The 22,417-nt window shown below is 42.2% G+C and overlaps 1 long non-coding RNA gene across 1 annotated transcript in view; it reads left to right on the top strand.

Annotated features, from left to right (window-relative positions):
* The first annotated feature begins 2,319 nt into the window (after positions 1-2,319).
* LOC118501584 overlaps positions 2,320-22,417 on the top strand; it is a 33,016-nt gene continuing 12,918 nt past the window's right edge. The window contains exon 1 of the long non-coding RNA XR_004904207.1: positions 2,320-2,403. This is a non-coding gene — a long non-coding RNA (uncharacterized LOC118501584). The remainder of the gene's footprint in view (positions 2,404-22,417) is intronic.

The following is a 22,417-nucleotide window of genomic DNA, read 5'->3' as shown; positions in this document are numbered from 1 at the left end:
TGATGACAGGCCAGTCTTAAGTATAAGGAGCCATAAAGGGTACAGGGCGTGCCTGGCCTGTGCTTATTTCTCTTATCAAAGCAGCACCTTGGATTCCAGGAGAATCAATGTTTGGTTTTTTGGATATTGTTTTTCCTTCTATTTCCAAGGCATAAGTCCCCTTTCCTCTGGTCTTAGGGGCTGAGAGGGGCAGAAAGGGGAGGAAGGAATTCTCAGTATTCAGCTGCTGTGTGTGGGTTGTCACAACTCCTCTGGTTAAGATGGGCTGATCATTTATACATTTTCATGCCAGGCAAGCAAATGGTGGCTCTCACAGGCAACAATGTTACAAGGACACTGCGAGGTTGGACTATACTTACCTCCCTGTGATGACTTGAGCTTGCCCCAGCCTCCTCAATGCCCTCACCACCTGACCCATAGGGCATCCCATAGTTGCTTGCTGCTGAGCCTCCTTTTCCCAGTGTTAACCCCTCTTGGGTGGGATTGCAGACACTAGTTCATGCCAATGGCCCCAAATGGGAAGCTCACTTATTGAAAGATGAAGTCAGTGCTCAACTCAGATACTCTCAAGTTCATTTTGCTACTTTTGTGTGATACCTCACCTCCTCCAGATTTCTGATTCCATTGCTTTAGAGAGCTAGCAACCTTGACTTTCCTTTGAAGGACTGCCTTCAAACCACTGGAGCCTACAGAGGTACCAAGACGTTTATTTCCCATAGGAGGTTGTTAACTGTGTAGAAAATACACTGTCCAGAAAAGGAACATGAATGCCCCGCTTTCTTAATTCAGTCTGAGCTCATTTAGAGGCTTAACTTAAACTCCGAGCTTCCCTGCAGAGTCCGGCCAAACCCTACTTGCTGTGGGACTTCCCAGCCCTTGTGTGGCTTTCTCCTCTTCCTTATTCTGCTCTCCAGTTCCCTTAGTGGGTCCCCTAGGAGTGCTTTCATAATAAATCACTTGCAGGATTTCTTAGTAAGTCCCCACTTGGGGCCTGTTCCTTACAACCTGACCTAAGAAACCTACACTTGCCATGGAGCTGGGTAAGAATGGAGGTCTGCCACCAGTGCCCCCGTGGTTCCAAATCTACCAGAAAATAGGTGTTCGGAGCCAGAATCTATCCATGGAGCCAGCAGTGGAAGCCAAAGAGCCCTCTCATGTTTTCTACCTGGCAAACGATAATCAGTCCCTCCTGTATTTAATAAGACCTGACGCTCTGGAAAGTAGAGTAGAAAATTGGGTGGGGTAAGGGGACTGAATGGCTGACATTCGTTTGGTTTTTAGTTTAAGCCAAGTTGTGTCTTAAGATGTTGAAACAAGAAGCCAGGACAACTGTTGGGTAATTCCAATGGCCTACATTGGCAGAAGGGAGGATACAGGACACGGTTCCCCTTGTCTCTGATACATAGCATTTATGAATGAAAGTGCTCAGCATCTCAGTGGCTCTCCTTTCAAACTGGCTCATCCATTACTGGGGTAATGATTTTCCGTCTGGGCAACAGCAAAGCCAAAGGCCTATTACACAGGCAACATAAAGTTAAAAAGACATTATGAATAAAACGTTGGCTCGTGCGGCTTTTGCCAACTCCAGAGAAGATTGCCTGGTGCCGACACGTGTTTATTACACTTAATAATGTTTACATAATTCTTCCTTGAGCTCATTAGAGCTGTCAGATCAGAAGTAAATGTGTTCCCCCCTCTGTTTATCTCTAAAGACTTCGCAGTCAATAAAGCAAGATGAATGGCATCCAGGGCGCAGACACGGTACTCTCCAGCTTTGCAAACACTGCCAAGTTAAACCGGGGCCCTGGCGGGCTCCTGGGTTTTAGGATTGCATCTGATCAGCCCCTTAGTTCTTGACCAAAAGAACAGTGCTTCTCCAACTTTAATGTATGCCAGCAGCTTGATAAAATACTCAGTGCCAGGGAGGCCTCACCCGCGTAGATTCTGATTCAGTTGATCTGGGATGGGGCTCAGAAATCTGCATTAAGAGCAAGCGCCTCGCTGATGCTGATGCTGATGCTGCAGGTGTATGGTCCATACTTGTCCTGTTCTAGAGGGCATTTCCAATCATTTCTTGGCGGGGGTACCCCTTAACAATTTGGGGCATCTTGGCTTATGGGATGCTTCCTAAGCCTCGGCCACGACAGCGGTGACAGCACCAGGAGCAGCTGCAGCCGCCTCATCGCCGCAGCGCGCGCGAAAACCCCACTGGGCCAGCGTGGCTCCGCGCGGTAGTCAGCCGGCGTGGAGGGGCGGGGCCTGGCGCCTGGGGGCGTGGCGTGGCGCCCGGAGGCGGGGTTCAGAGAGCCCGGCTCCCGCTGACTGCTCTCAGCGACGGAGCCAGGGGCTGAGGGCACAGCCAGCGGGCGGCGCGCCGCGGACTCCCAGGCAGCCCGCGGAAAGGTAAAGGCAGGAGAGCGCGCCGGCGGGTCTTCCCTCCCGGCAGCTGCTGTCCAAGTTCCGGAACGTACCTGGAGCCCTGAACTGTGTGTCTGGGCGTCCAGGGGATTTGCCCAACATCCAGGGAACGGCTGCCGAGCTAGGGTTTTGCGTGTATCGCGGAGGGGCCAGGGGCCGGGGGTGTTTGGGGTCTGCAGCCGGAGCCTGCTGCCATCCCAGGACATCCGGAGTCGGAGACAACTTTGAACAGCGGCCCTCCTCCAAGTTCCCTTTATTGCTATTGTCTTAGCGCCTCCAGTCTGACAGTCTCCCCGGACTCCAGCTTTGTTCTCATCAGGCCAAACCCGCGGTCCCCTAGGGCGTGAACCCGGGAGGCGCTGGCAAGTTGCACCTGCCAGCCGGATCCGCCCAAGCTCCCTTCGAATCCCTGCCAGGTCCAGGGCCATCCTGCGTACATTGGGGCAGGGTACCTCGAGACCTGGCGCCCACGGGGGCAGCCGTCCTCGACCCATTCCTCTGTGTGGTCTGGGATCCAGACTAGGGCATCAAAGCTCCGGAATACGCGTGATTTGGGGCAGGAGAAAGGAAGAGAGAAAGTTTGGAAGCCTGGGCTGGCGTGAGGGAGTCGGGCTGCACATGGTAACAGTTGGAGACAGTGCTAGGGGCTTGGCGCCGGGCAGAAGGACTGGGACAGAGACCGAATCTTGGGGGCTGAGGCTCCAAGCCTGGGATGTCCGCGGAGATGGGGTGCTCGCCGTGTGCGCGTGTTGGCATGAAAAGGCTGTGTGTAATTGCAGAGAAGATAGGTGAAAAGGGGAAAGGAAGGAGAGAGGTGCTAGGGAGATATGTAATAGCAGTACCCGGTGTGCTCTTCCCACCCCTCCACATATTTTGGAAAAGCTATGCAGGAGATGCCTTCTTGTATCTGAACTCCGGAGGTGGGGGTGGACGTGGGGGAGGAATAAGTTTTACCCAGCTAGAGCTGGCTTTGGAAGTGAACAGGTGACAGAATACTTCTTAGTGTGTGTGTGTGCGCGTGTTTGTGTACGCGCGCCCGTGTGCGCGCGCGCAGCGGCGAGGGATGCTGGACCGCCTGCCCAGCGAGCCTACACCCTGCCCTCTTCCAGTTAGCGACAGCGGTGTGAGTTTTTCTGCCACTCCCTGCCTGAGGCTGGCAGGCGAGAGGCTAAGTGATGGTCTCGGAGTGTGGCAGACAAAAGGGTGCACTTGGACGACCCTCCGAAGGCCAGGCGGCTAGGCTGTGTGTGTCTGTCTGTCTGTCTGTCTGTCTGGAAGGGATCCCTTTTCTGCCAGCTAGGGAGAAAACACTGGTGGCACAGGGTTGAGTAGCAGAAGCAGGAGAAAGACAGGTGAAGCGGAGCCCAAGAGAAGTAGCGGGACCGGAGGGAGAAGGGAGCAGAGATTTAAAAGCATCTTGCCTGATAACTGAATTTTAAAGAGATGCTGGTGGGGGGTGACTCTGAAGCTAAAATCTGAGAGGATGGGGGCACAGTCAGTTTGATGGATAAAGGTATTTTCGTGAACGATGTTAAAGTAAGTCTGAAACCTTCGCTGAAGTTTATTGCTGGTTTTAGATAATCTCCTTAGACACATCTTTCCAGGATCTACTCCAGAAGTACCTTGTGACTGTCAGAAAGAAGTAAAAGGCTTATATACACAAATAAAATGCAGCTAAAATGAAGTTTAAATGAAGCTTTGAGCAGGATTAAATGGCTTGTGTAACTGCTGAATGTTGCTGAAGTACTGTCAGGGCCATAAAATAGCCAGACAAAAAATAAAGGGGAACAAAATAATTGTAACAAGAAAATGAAGGCTTTACAAGAACTTCAGTAATGAACACATAACAATTGATGGTATGATGCGGTAATTATTTTCGTATTTACGCCATTAACGATTGTAATTTAACGTTAATGTCCTGGTATTTTATTCCTTCTCATTTGCAGACAAAAGCACATCTGAGACACCATCAGGGAGTAATTTGGTAATATAAAGTCATGAATAGAAAACACTAAACCATGCTCAGAACTCTGACAACATAAAGCGTGAAACAAAATAACCTCATTTGCTGTTTATTATCTGTCTTTATAATTCTGTTTACTATCATTTGCATAAATGAATAGCTAAATTGTATAGTATATCTCCTTTAGGAAAAAAAATACTTGATGCTTATAGATATACTGAGGGGAAATTAGCAGGCAGGTAATCCTTACATTAGGCACAAAAAAGATTTTTTTTAAAGTTTGTAGCATTAAAAGCTGCCTGGAAATAATCAGAATACAAATTCAGCATACCTAGGCATCCTTATTTTACTTAACTTGGTTCAAGTAGTTCTTAACAATATATATGGAAATTAGTCAATAGGCAGACCCTAAACTTCTTTTCTACCTAATCTTAACCAAATCAAACCAAACCAATCCAATATACTCTATTTTGTTAACCTGAAAAACTCTTTTTTTCCCTAGTCAAACTTTCAAAGGGTAAATTTTCTGAAATCAAGAAGGAAGATGTTTATTGGAGGAAGTGTCTGCTCAAAACAAAATTCTTTGAGCAGACACTTAAGTTATTAATATTTAAGACAAACGTCAGAGTTCACACATTTTAAAACTATTGTGCATGATTTTAACCTTTGGAACTTTCTAAAACTGCCTCACTAATATGATTAACAGGACACTTAATACTTGTATTGAAAGAACTCTGAAGCAATACGCCAGCATAACAGCAGAGCAGAATGTAGTGGTTGGGAGGAATCAGTCAATCACATGAATGCTTAAAAAAATCCATTTATCTTGCCAGGCACACAAAATATCCCAATGATTGAATGCACCTTTTCCCTTCCATACAAATGCAGTGGTCTCATGTGGAACAGCACAATGAAATCAGTATTACCTGAGGATGGATGGATTCCATGTGGGAATAAGGACCTTGTATGTATTTTAAGTGCAGGGGGAAAAATGAGTGACAGCAAGTTGCTCATTATTGTGGAGACTGGTGATTGTGTGAGATTAGGGCAAGTTCTCTCTTACTGTTTTGCTGGTTACAAACTTGGGAAATGCAATGGTGTGGACACAGTACATTCTGAATATAGTTTTAAATATTCCATTCAGCCTTAACAAAGGTCACTATTTGCGTTCTCACAATATGACAAATATTTGAAAAGCTGTCCTTTTCTGTATTTCTGTTGTTCTTCATACTATTGTTCTATAGAGAACTTCTGTATTTCTTCTTTGTTTTAAGGGCTAAAATCTGACTTTTGGTTAATTTATTTATTCATTTCTGCAACATACTTATTAAGACCCATTATTAATTACCAGATATTGCACTAGGTGCCGGGGATTCAAGGATGAGTTAGACTCATTCCCTGTAGTTATAGAGTGAAGGAGACATTGTGTGGATAAATGCATGCACTAAAATGTTATAAATGGCTCTCTATTTTAGGGCCTTGGAATGAGATCAACTGGGTTCAAATTTTAGCTCTGCCCTGCCCAGCTGACATTTTTTAACCTTTCTGAGCCTCAGTTTTCTCCTCTGATAGATGGGGAAAAGTACCATCCACGAATCATAGAGTTGTGAAGATTGCATCTTAACACACTGTAATATCTTCCGTACCCAAAACACACTCTGGATCCTCCACTTCTCAGCATCCCCTATTCATTTCTCTTCTCCACATCCTTACCAACTTTCTGGTGAGTCTTGTCTTTATATATGTTATCTCCACTTCCTCTCTTCTCTATCCATCTTATGCCAATGGGGCTTCTGGCTTTACTACTTATGGAAACAACTCTAGCAGTAACTATTAATTGGTGAGATCAAGAGAGCTGCAGTCTTACCCAACTTCTTGGAGCATTTGAAAGAGTTTCTTTTTCTTCATAAGTAGTCTCCTTTTGGCATCAGTAACTTTGGTGGCTTCTGTGACACTATGCATCCCGGGTTTCCTCATTTTGCCTTATTATTTCTTACTCAGCCCCTCCTTCATTACTCCATCTCTACATAAACACTGGATCTTTCCAACCTAGGGGCTTCATCCTGGGCCCTCTTCTTATATCTCCTCTCCATATCCCTCTCTTTAGTATTTTTCATTCCCATGGTTTTAACTTTTATCTGTATGCTGACTCAATTTATGTCTCCTGTTCATACCTGTCCTTTGAGCTCCAGGAACATTTATTCAACTACTTCTTCATCTGAATATTTCACAAGCATCTACAGCTTCTTACATCAGAAATTAAAATCTATATTACCAATGTCACCAACACACTAAATTTATTCTTTCTCCACTTTTTTTTTTATTTGGGAAATGATACCACCATATACCCAATCACACAATCCAGAAACTTTACCCCTTTACCACCAATATATTTCTTAATTCTTCATCATGTCCCATGTGTCTGGGTAGGTATCTACCTTATACACATAGGTAGGCCTACCAGTGTAGATGGTTTATATCTGCATCTGTTCTGATTGGCCAGCGACTTGACCATTTGAGCTGATAAATATGTTTTGCTGTTGCCCCTGTTTGTATTTACCTGCTTCTGTCCATTTCCATTGTAATTCCTAAAGTCCTAGCAACATTATCTCTCACTTGTTATTTATGTCCACCAGTGATGGATTTGTGTGTAAATTGTTAGTATCTCTACTTAAAACTAAACTGACTTGCTGAGGTTTACATATTATGTGACATACATTTCATACAATAGTACTAAGAAGCTGGATATCAGTAAGGGGCATCTACCTTTTAAGGATCCCAGCAATTTAATATTAATAGGTTGAATACTTTTTAAATAAGAATTTGTTTATGGGAGAGGAAATATGCTTAGTTGGCTTCCCCACCAAAACAACAGATTATGGAATTTCAGGTTGTGAACTTTTTGCCAAATTTGGAATACCATGCCTGCATTTAATTTTAGGGAAATGAAGTCAGATAAAGTTCTACCATTAAAGAAAGTTTAATCATAACCTTGAATGGTCTATTTTTTTTCCTCATGTCTAACAGAGTACATTCAATCAAAAAGCTAATCTAGAAATATAATTAAGAGATGGTATCAAGAATATTAAATGTCGGTGTACAGACTTTTTGGACAAATAGTAGCAAATAAAAGCAGAAGAATTAGGGTAACATGTATCATCAATGTCAACTCCAGAACTGTTTGTTATTTCAGTCTTCCTCTCTCTTGCTAGGAGGCCGGTGTTCTTAGCAGAGGCATCCTTGAGTACAGTTTACTTTGTAGACATTCCATTTGTACGTTACAAGATTTTACCTCAGCAGGGTAGCAATGACGTACATGTAACCATGAAAACCAGACTCAAGTAGTTTGTCAGTGATGTCATTACCATTTAAAGATGAAGTCAAAGCTTCAATTTTCTCAAGATATAGGCATTTTCATTCACAAAAGAGGTACAGGAATATAAGAAAAAATGGTTCAATTGTAAAAGTACTTTATATTCTCTGTTAGTCTGATGATGCTGATCCTGGATTTCACCTCTGGATCACATCAAGCTGTAGACTCAGACTATTTGTTTCCTTCCATTCTCCTTTTCCTTAGCTCTCTTCTTTCTTCCTTCTCTTCCACTGTTTGTTTTCTTATTTCCTCTTCTTTAATTCTTCCTTTTTACTTCTTAACCTTTTCTTATTCCTCCTCTGTTTCTCCTCCCCTTTTCTCACCCCTGTTCCTCCTCCCCTTTTCTCACCCCTGTTCCTCTTTACTGTCTTTCTTCATCATTCTTATGTAAGTAAAAACAAACAACATATAAAGCTCTACCTGAGCTATTGCCCTTGGTGTTACCACTATTAGAGGATTTAATCAACCACCTTATCTCTGCCTTCACTTCAAACTTATCTGAAGAACCTTAAAATTCTTGCCTCAGTTTTTCTTCTATCTCAACAAATGAACATATAAGAGGTGGAAAAAAGGGATTGGCAGAATTTCTCTGTGGATTCACAGGACCAGACTGTAGAATGACTCTTTTCCAATAAGTGGTCTTTCTCACCAGACAGTATAAAAGTAGCATGCCTACTTCCTGAGCTCAGGCATCACTTTGGAAGATGCATCTCCATCTTCACAGAATAATGGTTTAAACAACAATAACATCTACTGAGCATTCTCTGTGTGCCAGGCTCTGTGCTAAGTATGTTATAAATGTTATTTTATTTATCCATTCCCCGCTCCTGGTAGCCTCATATTATAGGCAGGCTATGTTATAAACAGACTAAACATGGTTAAATTATTTAAGCAAAGGCTGCAGAACTGAAAGTGTGAGAGTAGAAACTCAAATTTTCTTAGCTGCTGTGCTCTATAGTATAGTACAGGTACTTTCAGGATCAGCCAGGTTGGATAACTATGACTACATTCATATTTATAGTGAGTTAAAAGGATACCTTGAAGCCATAGTATCTGCTTTAATAGGGCACGCGTGAAAGAAATGATAGCTGGGGAGAGTGGTGTGTATTGGCCCTGTGGGCTCTACATGTATAGGAGATCAGCTGGGTAGATTTAAGGTTCGAGTCTCCACAGGAAAGCATGGTAAAGCCAGCTTAGTATAGTCCCTTTCTTCAGTGTGGTCACCAAGGAAGCCTGAAAATTAGTGGGATTGTCAGTGTGGGATGACCCAGCATCATAGGCTTTGGAAATGATGGGAGTGGGTCCGGACACATGTTCTTCTTTCTCTTTCAAGACAATGAGGTTTTAAATTTTGGGGTAAACATGCTATAGATTGTTTTTTTATGAGAATGAATGGAATAGACACTGTATTTCAACAGAGGAAAACTAAGATATCATGGTGTAGGGAAAATGAGCCTTGACTGAGGAAAGAGCAAAACTGGACTCTCTACCCCATAAACTGAGGCAATTGCAACCCGGTGGGCTCTTTGTTTGTTTGTTTGTTTTTTGCAGTGTTCACTTCACATGATTTTATGCATGGGGAGGGGCTGAGGATAAGAGAGGACAGCTCACAATGGGTGCTGATTGTCTTACCAGGGCTTCTAAAAGTAATCCTGCATTCTAACAAGATTCATTTCTAGTTTGACTTACAGGAGAGCATGGGCAGTCTAAAATCATGAGTATTCCCACAGCTTCCTGACTGTGGTCTTGCTTTTACTGCAGCCTCACCAGCTAGGTTGGTCCTTATACAGATGTTAGCTGGGATAGACTCTTACTATGTCTGAATCCTCCAGTGGCTTCCCACTCTTCCTGAAAGCCTATGACCTTACAGTGGTCTATAAGGCTCCTCATGATCTGGGGCCCTGGTAGTCTTCTGATCCCCTTCACTGGCCTCCTGCGTTGAATGAATGAATAAGTGAAATAATGGATTACTCTTGAGCGAATGATGGACTATCCAAGGTGCTCAATAGTGTTTGTTGAATAAAGAAAGAATGGGAAGACATTGTTTTAATGAAGACATTGGAGAAATTAAGGTTAGAAACAAAGGCATAGGAACAATTTGGTGGGTAGATCAATGCAGTTAAAAGCTGTATATCAGACCTGCTGGATGCTGACCTCAAGTTTTTATCATTTCTTTACTTAACAAGTGTTTATTGAGCATCTGCTACACACCAGGCACAAATCTAAAGCTGGATGTCTATCAATGAACAAGAAGTGAACGTCACTGGCCTCTTTTGGCTGATGTCCTATTAGGAGACATACATTGCAATAAAGTAGACAAAGGGGAATTATAAATTCAGGTAACAATATACCCTATGAAGAAAACTTTAGCAAAGAGTTGGGAGCAGGATAGTTTTAACTAAAGATTCCACACCTTCCTGGTATTAAACACTGAATTAAGTGGTCATCTGTCCCCACCTCTTCTGTGCTGAAGGTGGTACTGATCTCAGAGATGAGTATAGCTTAAACAGTCTTGTACTGAGTGAATGTAATATTGTCTTTCTTAAGATTTTTGCATTAGTAAAATAAGGCTTCCTTTTAAAATATTATCTGAAAACCAGACTTTGACAAAAGAGAAAAAAGGTCCCAAATTGATGGCTTCTGTGGATGTGCTCTGCATTTAATGTTAAAACTGTAGAAAGTGGTTCACTGATACAATGGCAATTGTAGTATTCTTTTGATTAATAATTTAATAAAGACGTTAAAATTAGTGTAGAAAGCTTTTTTTCTCTTGCCTCACACTTAGCCCATTCAACACTGTAGTTACAAGAGACAATTGTGAAAATTTTAAACTGAAGAGGTTCTGTTTCCATGGGATTTTTTGCATTACTTAATTTTCTCAGCACCCACTTTGGTCTCTTTATTTTCTGGTTTGTGTTAATTTGTGATGGCAGTGATAGAAAATGAATACAGGCTCAAAATCAATATGATTGGCTTAGGAACATAAGTGATTAATGACAAGTCACACCAACAAAGAAATAATGATTGCTGTGGATGAAGTGTTCAGAGTCGCTCTGATACTGCCCTGTGGGCGGGGTCCCTAGTGACCATGGTGCCTTTATTAGTATTCCATTACTGCCTTAACAGTTAACACACAGCGAGCAGCTTGAAACTTCACAAATGTATTATTTAATAGTTTCTATGGGTAAGAATTCCAGGCAGGCTTGGTTGGGTACTCTAAGTCTTGCAGAGCTGGACAAATCAAGGTCTCGGCCAGCTTGAGCTTTTATCTAGAGGGTCTAGGAAATAATTTGCTTTCAGGCTCATTTAAATTGTTGATACTTTTCAGTTCCATGTGGTTATAGGACTGAGCTCCCCATTTCTTTGATGATTGTCAGCTGAGGGTTGCTCTCAACTTCTAGAGGCATTTCTGGGTGTATGGACCCTTCCATCTTCAAAACCAGCAAGAGTAGGTTTAGTCCCTTCATGGTTCAAATATCTCTTCTACCTCCACATCTCTTCTACCTGCAGCCAGAGAAAGTTCGTTGTCTTTTTTTTTAAGAGCTTGTGTGATTGGGTTGGGCCCAGCCTGATAATTCAGGATAATCTCTTTATTTTAAGGTCAACAGATTAATAATCTCAATTATATCTGGAAAATCCTTTTTTGCCGAGTAAGGATACATATTCGCAGGGGTGGTAACTGAGTGGCTAAAATTCTGCCTATGCTAGAGCCTGTGAGATCTGCTTCCAGGAAAATGCTTGTCAATGGGCACAGACTAGGTGGCAACTAGATTAATTTAGAAACTCTAAAGTTTTAGCAAAGTGAAAAGTGGTGTTGTTCTAGTACATTCTGTAACAGAGCCGCTGCAAAGTAAAGACACCTACAATATTAAAACAAAACTCAAATATTGAATTTTGTAAGACATGGCCTCCAAAAGGCAAGCTTAAGTCCACAAGGAGACTTTCGGTCCTGGGGTGCACCATGCAAATGCCTTCAGGCACGCAGAGTCAGGAAGAGAGGCAGTCTGGGTACTCGGCCAGAGTGGTGGGGATCATGATCATTGAAGAGGGCAGCCCTGCCTCCGTTCTAGGTGCTTGTTTTGCTCTGCAGCAATTTCAGTCCAAAAAGACAAATGTCTGACTTGAAATGAGGGTTTAGAAATCTGGATTTTTGCAGGAATCTGGAAATCTGTGTGAAATCTCCAGGTTTTCTTTTTATGCCAACTAAATCAAAATGGAATATAATAAGAGTCTCCAAATGTATTTGAGGACTAAATTGGGTATGTGGGTTGCCAGTTAGCAATTTATGGTTTTACTCATACTGAGTAAAGTGCATGTTTGCATAAAAAAGTATTCAATGTGGTAGAAAATACTCAATTCAGGAGCTGGCATTGACAAAGACATTGAAGTACTCAAATAGAGTAAGACTAGGAAGTATTTGGCTCCAGTTTCCAGAGGTAACAGTGCCTTCAGTGGCCTACTTTTGTTAACCTATATTTAAAAATATAAATGAGGAAGGTGATTAATGCTATTATGCTGTTTCCCAAGTCTTGAACCTTACACAAGTGTCTAAAATATCTCTTTACAGATAAGGAGAATGCCCCTTAAAAACATACACTGGTTTAAAAGAGGAGCTTACCTTACAAGATATAAAATGACAGGAAGAGACTGAACACAGGCACCGTACAGATTCAGTCTGGAATCCATAGGGGTTTTGAAAACGTCTCCAGCTGGGTGGGCACAGGGCATCTAAGGGTGTAATGGCCTAGAGCACAGCTCTGTGAGTCAAACTAATTGGACCTTGAGCTAGGGCTCTACCACTCACAGGATGTGAGGCCCTTGGCAAAGTTATTTCACTTCCCTAAGATTCAGTTTTCTCACCTGCCAAGCAGAATCATGAATATGTAACCCAGAGGTGGTTGTGAAGATTAAATGGACTGATGTATTTAAAGCATGTGGGTTCTTATTACATGATGCTAGATCTGGGCACCCAGCATTTTCTCAGCTGCCATCAATTCTCAGGCTGTGGGTTTAAAAAAAAATGACAGGGTGTGTAACTTCCTAGATAGGACCACGTTTATCTGTCCCTTATCAAATGAAGTGGTGAGGGCATAAAGGAACAGTGTAGGTTTAGTCAGAATCTGAATCCTGAATTGCTGTTTTATCCCTGTGTAGCCTGTTGCTGCCTTAGGTGAAGTGGTGGGAGGGTTCCCCTCTCCCAGAAATTTCTAGCATGCTGTGGTTCCATAGAAAAACTTTTGGACTTGGTGCCTCAGGACCTGGGTACAACTACTGCTTTTACAATATTTCAGCTGAGCCGTATGACTGGGGGAACATATTACCTAAACCCTCTGAGTTCGACATTCCATTTGTATGAAAGAGAAAACCAAACGGTCTAACTCAAAATGAGCTTGAGAGGATTGTTTGAGGAAACACATAAATACTTTTCATAAATTTGGAATCTAAATTGTGTACTTCCTCTAGCGGGCCATTTTCTTTGGTCTGGCATGAGGGAAAGCAAAGGAAAATGTGAAGATGACACTCAGCAAGTCACTACTGAATCATTTAATAAATGTTTATTGAACATCTATCCTCTTTCAGCTCTGCTAGGTTTTATCAGGGGGTAAAAATGAAATAACACAAACCAGTGACACAGTCCCTAACCCCTTGGAACTCATGTTCTAGCCAGGAAAGAGAAACACCATAATATATTTCGATATACACCTTGATTCAATTTCTTGCAAAGTATTCTGGAGAGCAACGTGGCAGGAGTTTGAGGAGAGAATCCAGGAAGACATCCTAAATAAATAATCATTAAAATATTTTTTAGCTTGAGATCAGCATGCAGGATGTTCTGAAAGACATAATCAACCACACTAACCAAATGTCTATTTGCTCTCTGGAACTTACGTTGTTATATGCTCAATTGAACAATTCCATGTGCCTTTTCCCAATTTTTTACCTTAGACCACATTCCTAAAAGTATTACCTAAGGTTTCAAAATGCAATTGGATAAAGAAAACTTTACCTGCCACATCCCCAGTGATAACCCCAACATAGATCGGACATCAAAATGCACATACAGACCCTGTTCGTCAATTACAGCACATGGCATGTGCTGATAATTGCTCAGAACTGCTGGTTAGATGCAGGTCACCGTAATCTTCTCAAACTGCTGTAATAAATCAGAAAGTCCTTATTTAATTTAGATACTCTTGAAGGTGTGTTGCAGTTTTGGTAACTGTGAAATGCCAAGTAATATTTTGATAAGTTCTCTAAGAACTAGATTTCAAAGAAAAAAATTAAAGCAAATGTATTATAACCTTTTACATCAAAACTGAATATTATTACATCCATCTCAGCCTTTTAGTTGAGTAGAAAAATTAGACCAACAAAAGGCAAGTAAATTACATGATTCTAATCTCAATATCTTTCTTAATTATGTCTAGAATAACAAATAACAACTAATGAAATGACTTACTATTAATGAAAATATTAGCAAACACATCTCATAATCACAAACCAGAGTTTTATATATTAATGATAATAGATGTGCAACAGTTTTAGAAAGTATAAAATATACACATTTTAGAAATTATTATTTAAAATGTATTTATTAATGAATATATTTTGTGAATTTTATCTCCATTGTATTTTATATTATTACATGGAGCTCATAATAAAATTTGTACATGAAAAAACCTATTGAAACATTACCCCCTTTTATAGTTTGAATAATCAAAACACAGAAAATATATTTCTGGATCCTTGTTTTTAATTGATGCAGTCAATTTTTGTGCTCCAAAGGCCTAATGATGCATTAAGAATTCTTCATTTTGGCCGCTTCGATTTTCTATTGAGCAACATTTGTGAGAGTAATAGAATAAAGTAGTGAGGGAGAAGATTGAGAACTGCTCAAGAATGACTACAGTTATGTAAATGCGCAAATGATGGGAAATAATTCAGGTTATTTTCATTTTTCGTTCTTATTGGAGATTCATTGTATTTATATAAAAAACATGGAAACTATCCTATTATAGATTCAGAGCTATAGTTAGATTAGCATATTAAAAACTACTTCAAAATGAAGTTATTTTTTATCATTTTGAGTTCCTTATTTTCCTTATAGAGAAATAAATGCCAATTGGGCTGCAAATTATAGAGGATTATCTTCTCTCCTTATAAGAGTTAGAAATATGAATATTGTTTTTTGAGGAATTTGATTTGGGGGCTGAGGGAGTGATCTTATTAGCACCAGGCTTCCTTGGCCAGTAATCTCACGACTATGGGATATATATTAAATCCTTTTCTATTTATATTCTTTGGCAGGCTGTTATTCATTGTTATTGTGGAGATTTTGTTAAGTAATAGTTCTCTTGAGAAATCATGGGTGCTTTTTCGAGGTCACGATTTCCTCCCGTCAGTTAAGAGGGGGCCATACATCCTCTCTTCAGTTAAGAACCCGCTCTATACCCATTTTCTTTAACACATACTTTATTTGTAAGGTTTCTGACACCCCTTTCTTCCGAGAACTTAGGAGTGATATATCACTCTTTATTTTGTGAAGTAAAATTGATTAGAGGAAACAATAAACATAATTCTTTAAGCATGAAACCCAATATATTTTGAATACTTGGCTGAGCCGCCTTAGTGATCGTCACTCGCGTGTTCTCCAGGGACTGCTGGGCTGTGCCAAAGGCCTCCTGGTAAACAGTCCTCACAGTATTATTGTTTCAATCCAATGTGGCAAAAATCCATCCCCTTCCACACATGGATACCTGTTCTTTGCTGCCCAGTCATTGCCAGAAGGGGAAAATCAGCTAATTTGATGGTGGTTTTTTTTTTTATTCACCTAGAGGTTTTAATGATAGCTTATGTTTTTAAAAATTGGATTAATTCAGCAAGGATTCTGAGCAGAGAATCACAGATTAGATTTTACTGGGTTTGAAGGCTCACGGGAAGGTAACTCCCATTACTAAATCTATGGCACTTCAACAATCTATTTCCAGAAAGATGTTAACCTAAATGGATAAGACGACAGCATAGGCGACTGGCTAAAACATGGATCTAAAAAGAGAAACAATTTCAAATATTTACCTTTACTGCTTACTAGCTTTGGGACCACAGACAAGTTACTTCATTGCTCTGACTTTTTCCTCACCTATAAAAGGGATGTAACAGTGCCTACCTCTGAGAATTTGTTGAATTTAAATAGACAAAGTACCTGGCATGTAACAGGCTCACTATAAAGTGAGTTCCATAGACTTATATTCTTCATGGGTACATACAGATTTCAATCAACTATCTACCTCTTACCTGCCCACACAACAGCAAAGCAACACATCAGGGCAGCATGAAAATTAGATAAGCCTTTGGCTGCTCTAAATGTGGTCCTAGGGCCAGCAGCATCAGCATCACCTAGGAGCTTGTTAGAAATGCAGAGTCTTGGGTCCAACCCCAGACCTGTTGAATCACATCCTGCTTTTTAACAAGGCTTCCAGGTGATCGTGTGCACAGCAAAGTTTGAGGACCATTGAGAGGAACCACACCATTTTTCTTTTCTGACAAAGTCAATCTACTGTGCCATTGGTTATTCATTCCTTTTCCCCACTCACCTGTTGTTTTGGTGATGCCTGGGGAGAAAAGACACACTCAAGGTATTCTCTCAGCATCTGTATCTTGAGGCAGGTCAAGGCACGCACACTTCCATACACACCAACAGAACATCCCTCAGCATAGGGTCTGGCACAAGTAAAGCCTCAATAAATGTTTATTGAGTGAAATAAAACAGCCGACAGTCAGACAAGCAGACTCTCCCATCTGTTCTGCAGATGCACAGCAGCCCTAGAAGGGCCTGGAGAGAGATGAATGCGCTTGAGGTCTTTGCCAGGAGGCATTACCCATGCCCAACAGGGAGGAGGGCTTTGCTCATTGCTGTTCTTGCCAGGAGATCTGCTGAGGTTCTGAAAGCCTGTCAAATGTGTGCAGCCAGAACAAAGGACAGGGGGCTGCCTTTCTTCTCTCTTTGCCCTGACTGGCAAGGCTGGTGCCACAATGCTTTGGGAGCAGTGATGTTTTGGAGATCATCTTTCTTGCTTATAAGGGACAAAGGAGTAGGTAAAAAGGCAGGGCATCAGGGTCACATTTTCCTACCTCTGTAATGAACTGGGCTCAGTCTCAAAATTTCTCTATTGGTTTCAGGGCTTCAAATTCCTAAGTTGCCCATTCACAGGCTGGTAGAGGGTGTGGTTGCAGTGGGGTGGCAGGGAACCTGGGAGCTGATATTGCCCAGAGAAAGATCAGATGGAGAGAGAGTGCACTGGCTTGAGCATTGTGAGAAACAGGAAACTGTAGGTTCTCAAATGCTTGGGAAGTGAATTGTGCTGCATGACCTTGGACAGACCAAACATGAGACTTCCCTGGTCTGTAAACTTGTGATAAATACATTTACATTCACTTTGTCTACCTATACACAGAGTGTATTCAGTGAACTTCATGCCGAGGTCCTGAGACTATTGACATCTGGAGCCTGCCTCCCCAGTGAGTTAGCCACCTAACCACTCTTCCTTCTCCCTCCTCCCATGACCAGTCAGACAAAACTGTCATTGGGAGACTTCTTTTGGGGCCACCCCACCTTACTCTATGACTGCTTTAGCCTTGGAAACCTGAGGAGCTCGGAATATCTGCTGTCTTTATTTTTCTCTTCAGCAAACTCCTTCTCTGTCTTTGCTACAATTTTTTTTCCTGTCCATTTATCCAGAGAACAAAACTCTTATTTACCCAGCATGGCTGATCCCAGATGAGAGTTAAGGGGAAAACAATCAGATTAACACACATATAAGATTAAAATGCCACCTAATCCTAGATGGAATCTTTATTCATGAGAATTTGCAACAATATGAATAACATTTAATTTAGCATACAACAGATTTTGGGGTAAAGGGGACCAGCATAGTAGTTTGGCTAATACCAGCTGTGGTAACAGATACATCTCCACATCTCAGTGGCTCAATGAAGTTAAAGTTTCTGTAATATGTAGGTGACAGTGTCATGACATGCCTGGACTGAGGAGGAGCAATAGGTCCATGCTATTCAAGGACCCAGGCTAACAAAGACTCTGCCATCTTCCATGTGAGGTTTCCTGGTTACCCTGGGCATTGGCATCCGGTTGGCAGATGTAGCAAGAGAGGGAGGGTCATGCATGGGAGGTATTTGTCGGGTAGAACTAGAGGAGGAATGTATGCCTTCTGCTTACCTCACATCCTGTCAGAAATAGAATTAGGTAGTCATGCTTAACTACAAAGGAGGCTGGGAAGTGCCACCTAGCTGGGTGCCCAGGTTGTTGTTGATCACCATGGTTGCTGTACAGGTAGAAACTACCCTATTCCTTTTGAGTCTTTCTCCTGCAACTCCCTAGAGAGGTTCCACATTCCCTCCCTGTCCTGAGAGTCAAGTTTCTGTGACAGAAAGCCCTCCTCCCCAGCTGAAGAACAAGCATAGAGTCTCGGCATACCACATTTTGACTACTGCCAACAATTAATCCGAACTCAATTTCCTGTATTTCACAAGGATGTTGTGAGAATTAATGAATTATTTGGGGTGATTATCATCCCTTTGATCATTGTCTTCAGCCTGTGCTTTTACAGTTTACATGTCCAGGCACAGGCTTACCCAAAACCTTGGGGAGAGGCAGAGAGCTCTTCATCCTCCCGCTGACCACAGGAGGAAGTCGAGATGCAACCCGGTTCAAAGACACATTCTACCCACGTGATAGGATCCTTCCTGCATGCAGCACCCTCCGCATTAATACAGCTTTTTCAAAAAGCTATAATTTCATGGAGAGAAAAGATGAGACAAGAATGATGGTTTAATGCCTTTCTCATTTCTGTGCTGGCTCTGGAATCGGCCTGCTGGGTGACTTTTGGTGAGTTAATTAGCCACTCTGTCACAATCTCCTAATCTGTGAAACAGGGACTCATCATAGCAGTTACGTACTTACTAGGTTGTTGTGTGGAGTAAATGAGATAATGGATGTTACATTGAAGACATGATCTGGAATGTGACTTGTGCTTCATAGATATTAGTTGTCACTGTTTTTTGTTTGTTTGTTTGTTTGCAGGAGACTTGGTATCTAGTTCAAGGAGTACAAAGCAAAAATCATAGGGTAAGTGGTCTTACGTTACTGGCAAAACTGAAGTGGAGATAGAGAATGTGACAGTAGCATTGCCTATTGGCAAAAGGGAATACACTGCTTTTTAGTGAGATACACAGGTAGGAATGAAACCTTCCCAAGAGTCTTGACCAACTGGGACTCTTGCAAAGGCAGGGATTTTGAGGTCTGGCTCCAGGCACTGGAGCTGCCCAGGTGTCCTAACGGGACTCTGGTGGCTTCCCTTGAGTGACTGCTTCCCTGGGAGAGCAGACCTGTGTTGCTCAAGCCAGTGTGAATGCTCTTCCTTGGCAGAGGCAGAGCTTTCTGTCCTTGCTGTTGAAGGGAAGTTGTTTTGTTCATTTGGCCGATGAATCTGCAGAGGTGTGAGTAAGTGAACTTCCTTCATTTTTGTGGTTAAAATTAAAATATGTAAATAAAAGAAAGAGCAGAGCCTGGGATACAGGCTCGGGTGAGATTAAGCAGTTGTATTTACACCCAGGATGTAGGTTTAACAGCCCTTAATAATCCCCACATGCAGTACTTCTAAAACGTTACTGTGTAAGCAAGTCACTAGGGGCTTTAGGCAAAATATGGAGCCTCATTTGGCGGATCTTCAGTGAGGCCTGAGATTCTGCATTTCCAACAAGCTCCCATGTGATCTGGATGCTGCTTATCTGGAATGACCCTCTGGGTAGCAAACTAGTACGTTGCTTGATTGTTGGGGTTTGGTTTATTGCGGAAAAGGCATAGAGTAAAAGGGAGGCATTTCTTCCAGAATGGAGAAGCTGGGCCTTTAGAACAGTAAGTAGTTCACTAAGTGTGATCCCAGCAAGTCGGCATCAGCATCTTATGGTAACATACTAGGAATGCAAAATGTCAGCCTACCCGACCCGGCCCCAAACCTCTTCAACCAGCTAGTCCAAGCGTGGGACCCAGCAGTTTGTGTTCACAGGCCCTGCAGGTGATTCTGACACAGCTGAAGTTTAAGAGCCATTGCCCTGGAGGAGCTGACCCTGCCTTTGAAAGGTCTGGTGATGATGAAACCAATTCTCTAGAATGGTTCTGGGCTCCTGGAGCTGTCTCCTGGTCTCTTTCTGCTCAGCTTCAAGATTCCTTGGGCAGTTATATCCTGGAGTAGAAGGATTAGGTGTGGAGGAAGATTATTCCTCAAAGTCTTAGCTTGTCATATGAACCTTCTACCATTGTCCCACTTTCCTTATGTAGGGACCACATAAGACCAAATGTGTGGCCAATATAAAATCTGGGACATTGTTTCAGGGAGCAGTGATCCCCAAGGGGCTGTGAGTCTCAAGTCTTCCCACTGGGAACTTCCTTTGGTTGTGGTATTGGGCTGAACAGGGTTAGTAGCTGTCCAGATTTGCCTGAACCTGAGAGGCTACCCACAGCATGGACTTCCGGTGTTTATGCCAGGCTCCAGACAGTGTGGGTCACCCTAAGTGCAGCCCAGTGCTATTACAGCTTCAATGTATGAATCACCTGGACGCCATGCTAAAACACTGGCTCTGACTCAGTATTGTTAGGTTGGAGCTGCATTTCCAACAAACCCCCAGGTGACATCCTGCTGCTGGTCTGTGGACCACACTTGGACTAGGGGAAAGGCAGCATGTCACCCTTGGGATGCAAATTGGCTTCTGTGCAAAGACTTTGGGTTCCCCATAGCCACTTACACTGCGGTTGGGCTGCTCCATCCTGACAAATTCAGAGAGAATTTTAGGACCATCTCCAAGGCATTAGGATTGTGGTTTTGCTTGCAAAGATATAATATTAATAAATCTCTGCCCTTCTGGCCTGTAGGTTTTTAACCCATCAAACTGAAAAACTCTTTTTTTAAAAAAAAATTATTCTTTACAAGGGGAGGTGAGTGCTGTTGAGCCGTGACTAGAACATTCTCAAGCCTATTGATTTCTCAGTTTGTGTTTGAGAACTAACCACTGAATGCTTTTTATTGTTTGGGCTGAGCAGCTGCGGATGACCCAGGATGGTGTTTCTGTCACTTTTGGTCTTGTCTCTGCCTCACCAGTGGTACATTTGTCCTTCGGTTTACAGCTGTGGTTGACCTCCAGGTTTGCTGCTGTTTGCAGAGTTTCTGCTTTTCAGCATAATGAGTTTTGCTTCATCCATATCCGCCTTTACTAATTGCAACACAGCAGCACATTCTATATCCCATCTGTTTCCATGATTGATTGTCTTCTACTTCAGAGTGTCCTAGAGTGTTACTTTAAAAAAAAAAAGAATCAGGCTTCACTATGACCTTTAAGATGATCGTAACTTGTGTCTGTACGTAGGTATACCAGTCTATGCCTTATGACCACCCAAAAACACAAGAAATAATTTATTTGATGTTAATGTCCTGATTTTTCCTTACTCTCCACCCTGGACAGGCATGCCCTATGCTTTGTTGCCTTGTGACATCTATTTCACTCTGCTCACATCCCCCCAGGTCAGCCTTTCTGGCTACATGCCTTGTCTGTTCATGGATGAAGTAAGGGTGGACAGCTCAGTAGTCGCTCTCAAGAAGATGCTGGTCATAGGGCTTTCTGACAATGTGTAAAGTTGTTTTGATGCTTAGTTAATTCTCATTATTCATAGTAGTTATGGCCTATAGAGATACCTTGAACCTTAAATTAGTGAATACTGAACAGTTGCCCTTCAGGAACATACAGGGTTAGGTTTTTGGTCTTTTGGTCACAACATTTTCATCAACGGATCAATACATAACCTTGTTTTATGGTTGCTTCTGTACAAAGATGCCTTATCTAATATATATTGTTGAATCATGACATTGAACTCAAGGCCAACGGCACTATAACTCATGCCTGAATGAAGCTCATCTAACACACGTATTTTTTCTGTAAGGAACATCACAGCCTCTTGCACTTAAGACCAATGGACAGGGTTTTAGCGCTGTGCTTGGGAGCCATTTTAAATAGTGAAATCAGCAAAAGGCACAAAAATGTGAAAATTGGGGCACTTAAAAGACCATAAAAGGGACAGTTGTTTATGGTACGGGAGCTGAAAAGAGAAGGCAGAGTGCTGCCTGGTTTGACCTATGCCAATGTGCGCATAAGGTGACTCCGATTTTTCACAGCTTTGCCCACATTCACAAGTGAGCTTCAAAGTGCTGCACGTGTTGATTTGGGGGTTACAAATAAATTTCAGTGAGTAAGCAGATTCACAATTAGGGACTCCACGAAGAATGAAGATTGACTGTATATCGTTACCTAACCTTACTTTAAAAAATTTAAGTATAATTAGTATACATATTGTATTAGTTTCAGGGGTAGCATATAGTGATTTGACATTTATATACCCTACAATGTGGTCACCACACTAAGTCTAGTGTAACCATACTCTTGAGAGCTGGCTTTCTTCAGGTTGTGGAAGGACAAGAATTTATTGACTCTACACTCAGTGGGATAAAGGCATTTGTCTTCAGCTATGGAACAACTGCTGGAAGCGTGCTGGTAGAGGTCTGCCTTCTATACAAACGGAGGTATGTCACCGGGGCCAC

This window comes from Phyllostomus discolor, chromosome 7 (genome assembly GCF_004126475.2).
Source record: "Phyllostomus discolor isolate MPI-MPIP mPhyDis1 chromosome 7, mPhyDis1.pri.v3, whole genome shotgun sequence".
Lineage (NCBI taxonomy): Eukaryota > Metazoa > Chordata > Mammalia > Chiroptera > Phyllostomidae > Phyllostomus > Phyllostomus discolor.
The sequence above is the reverse complement of the archived record's forward strand: the minus strand, read 5'-3'. Positions and strand labels throughout refer to the sequence as shown.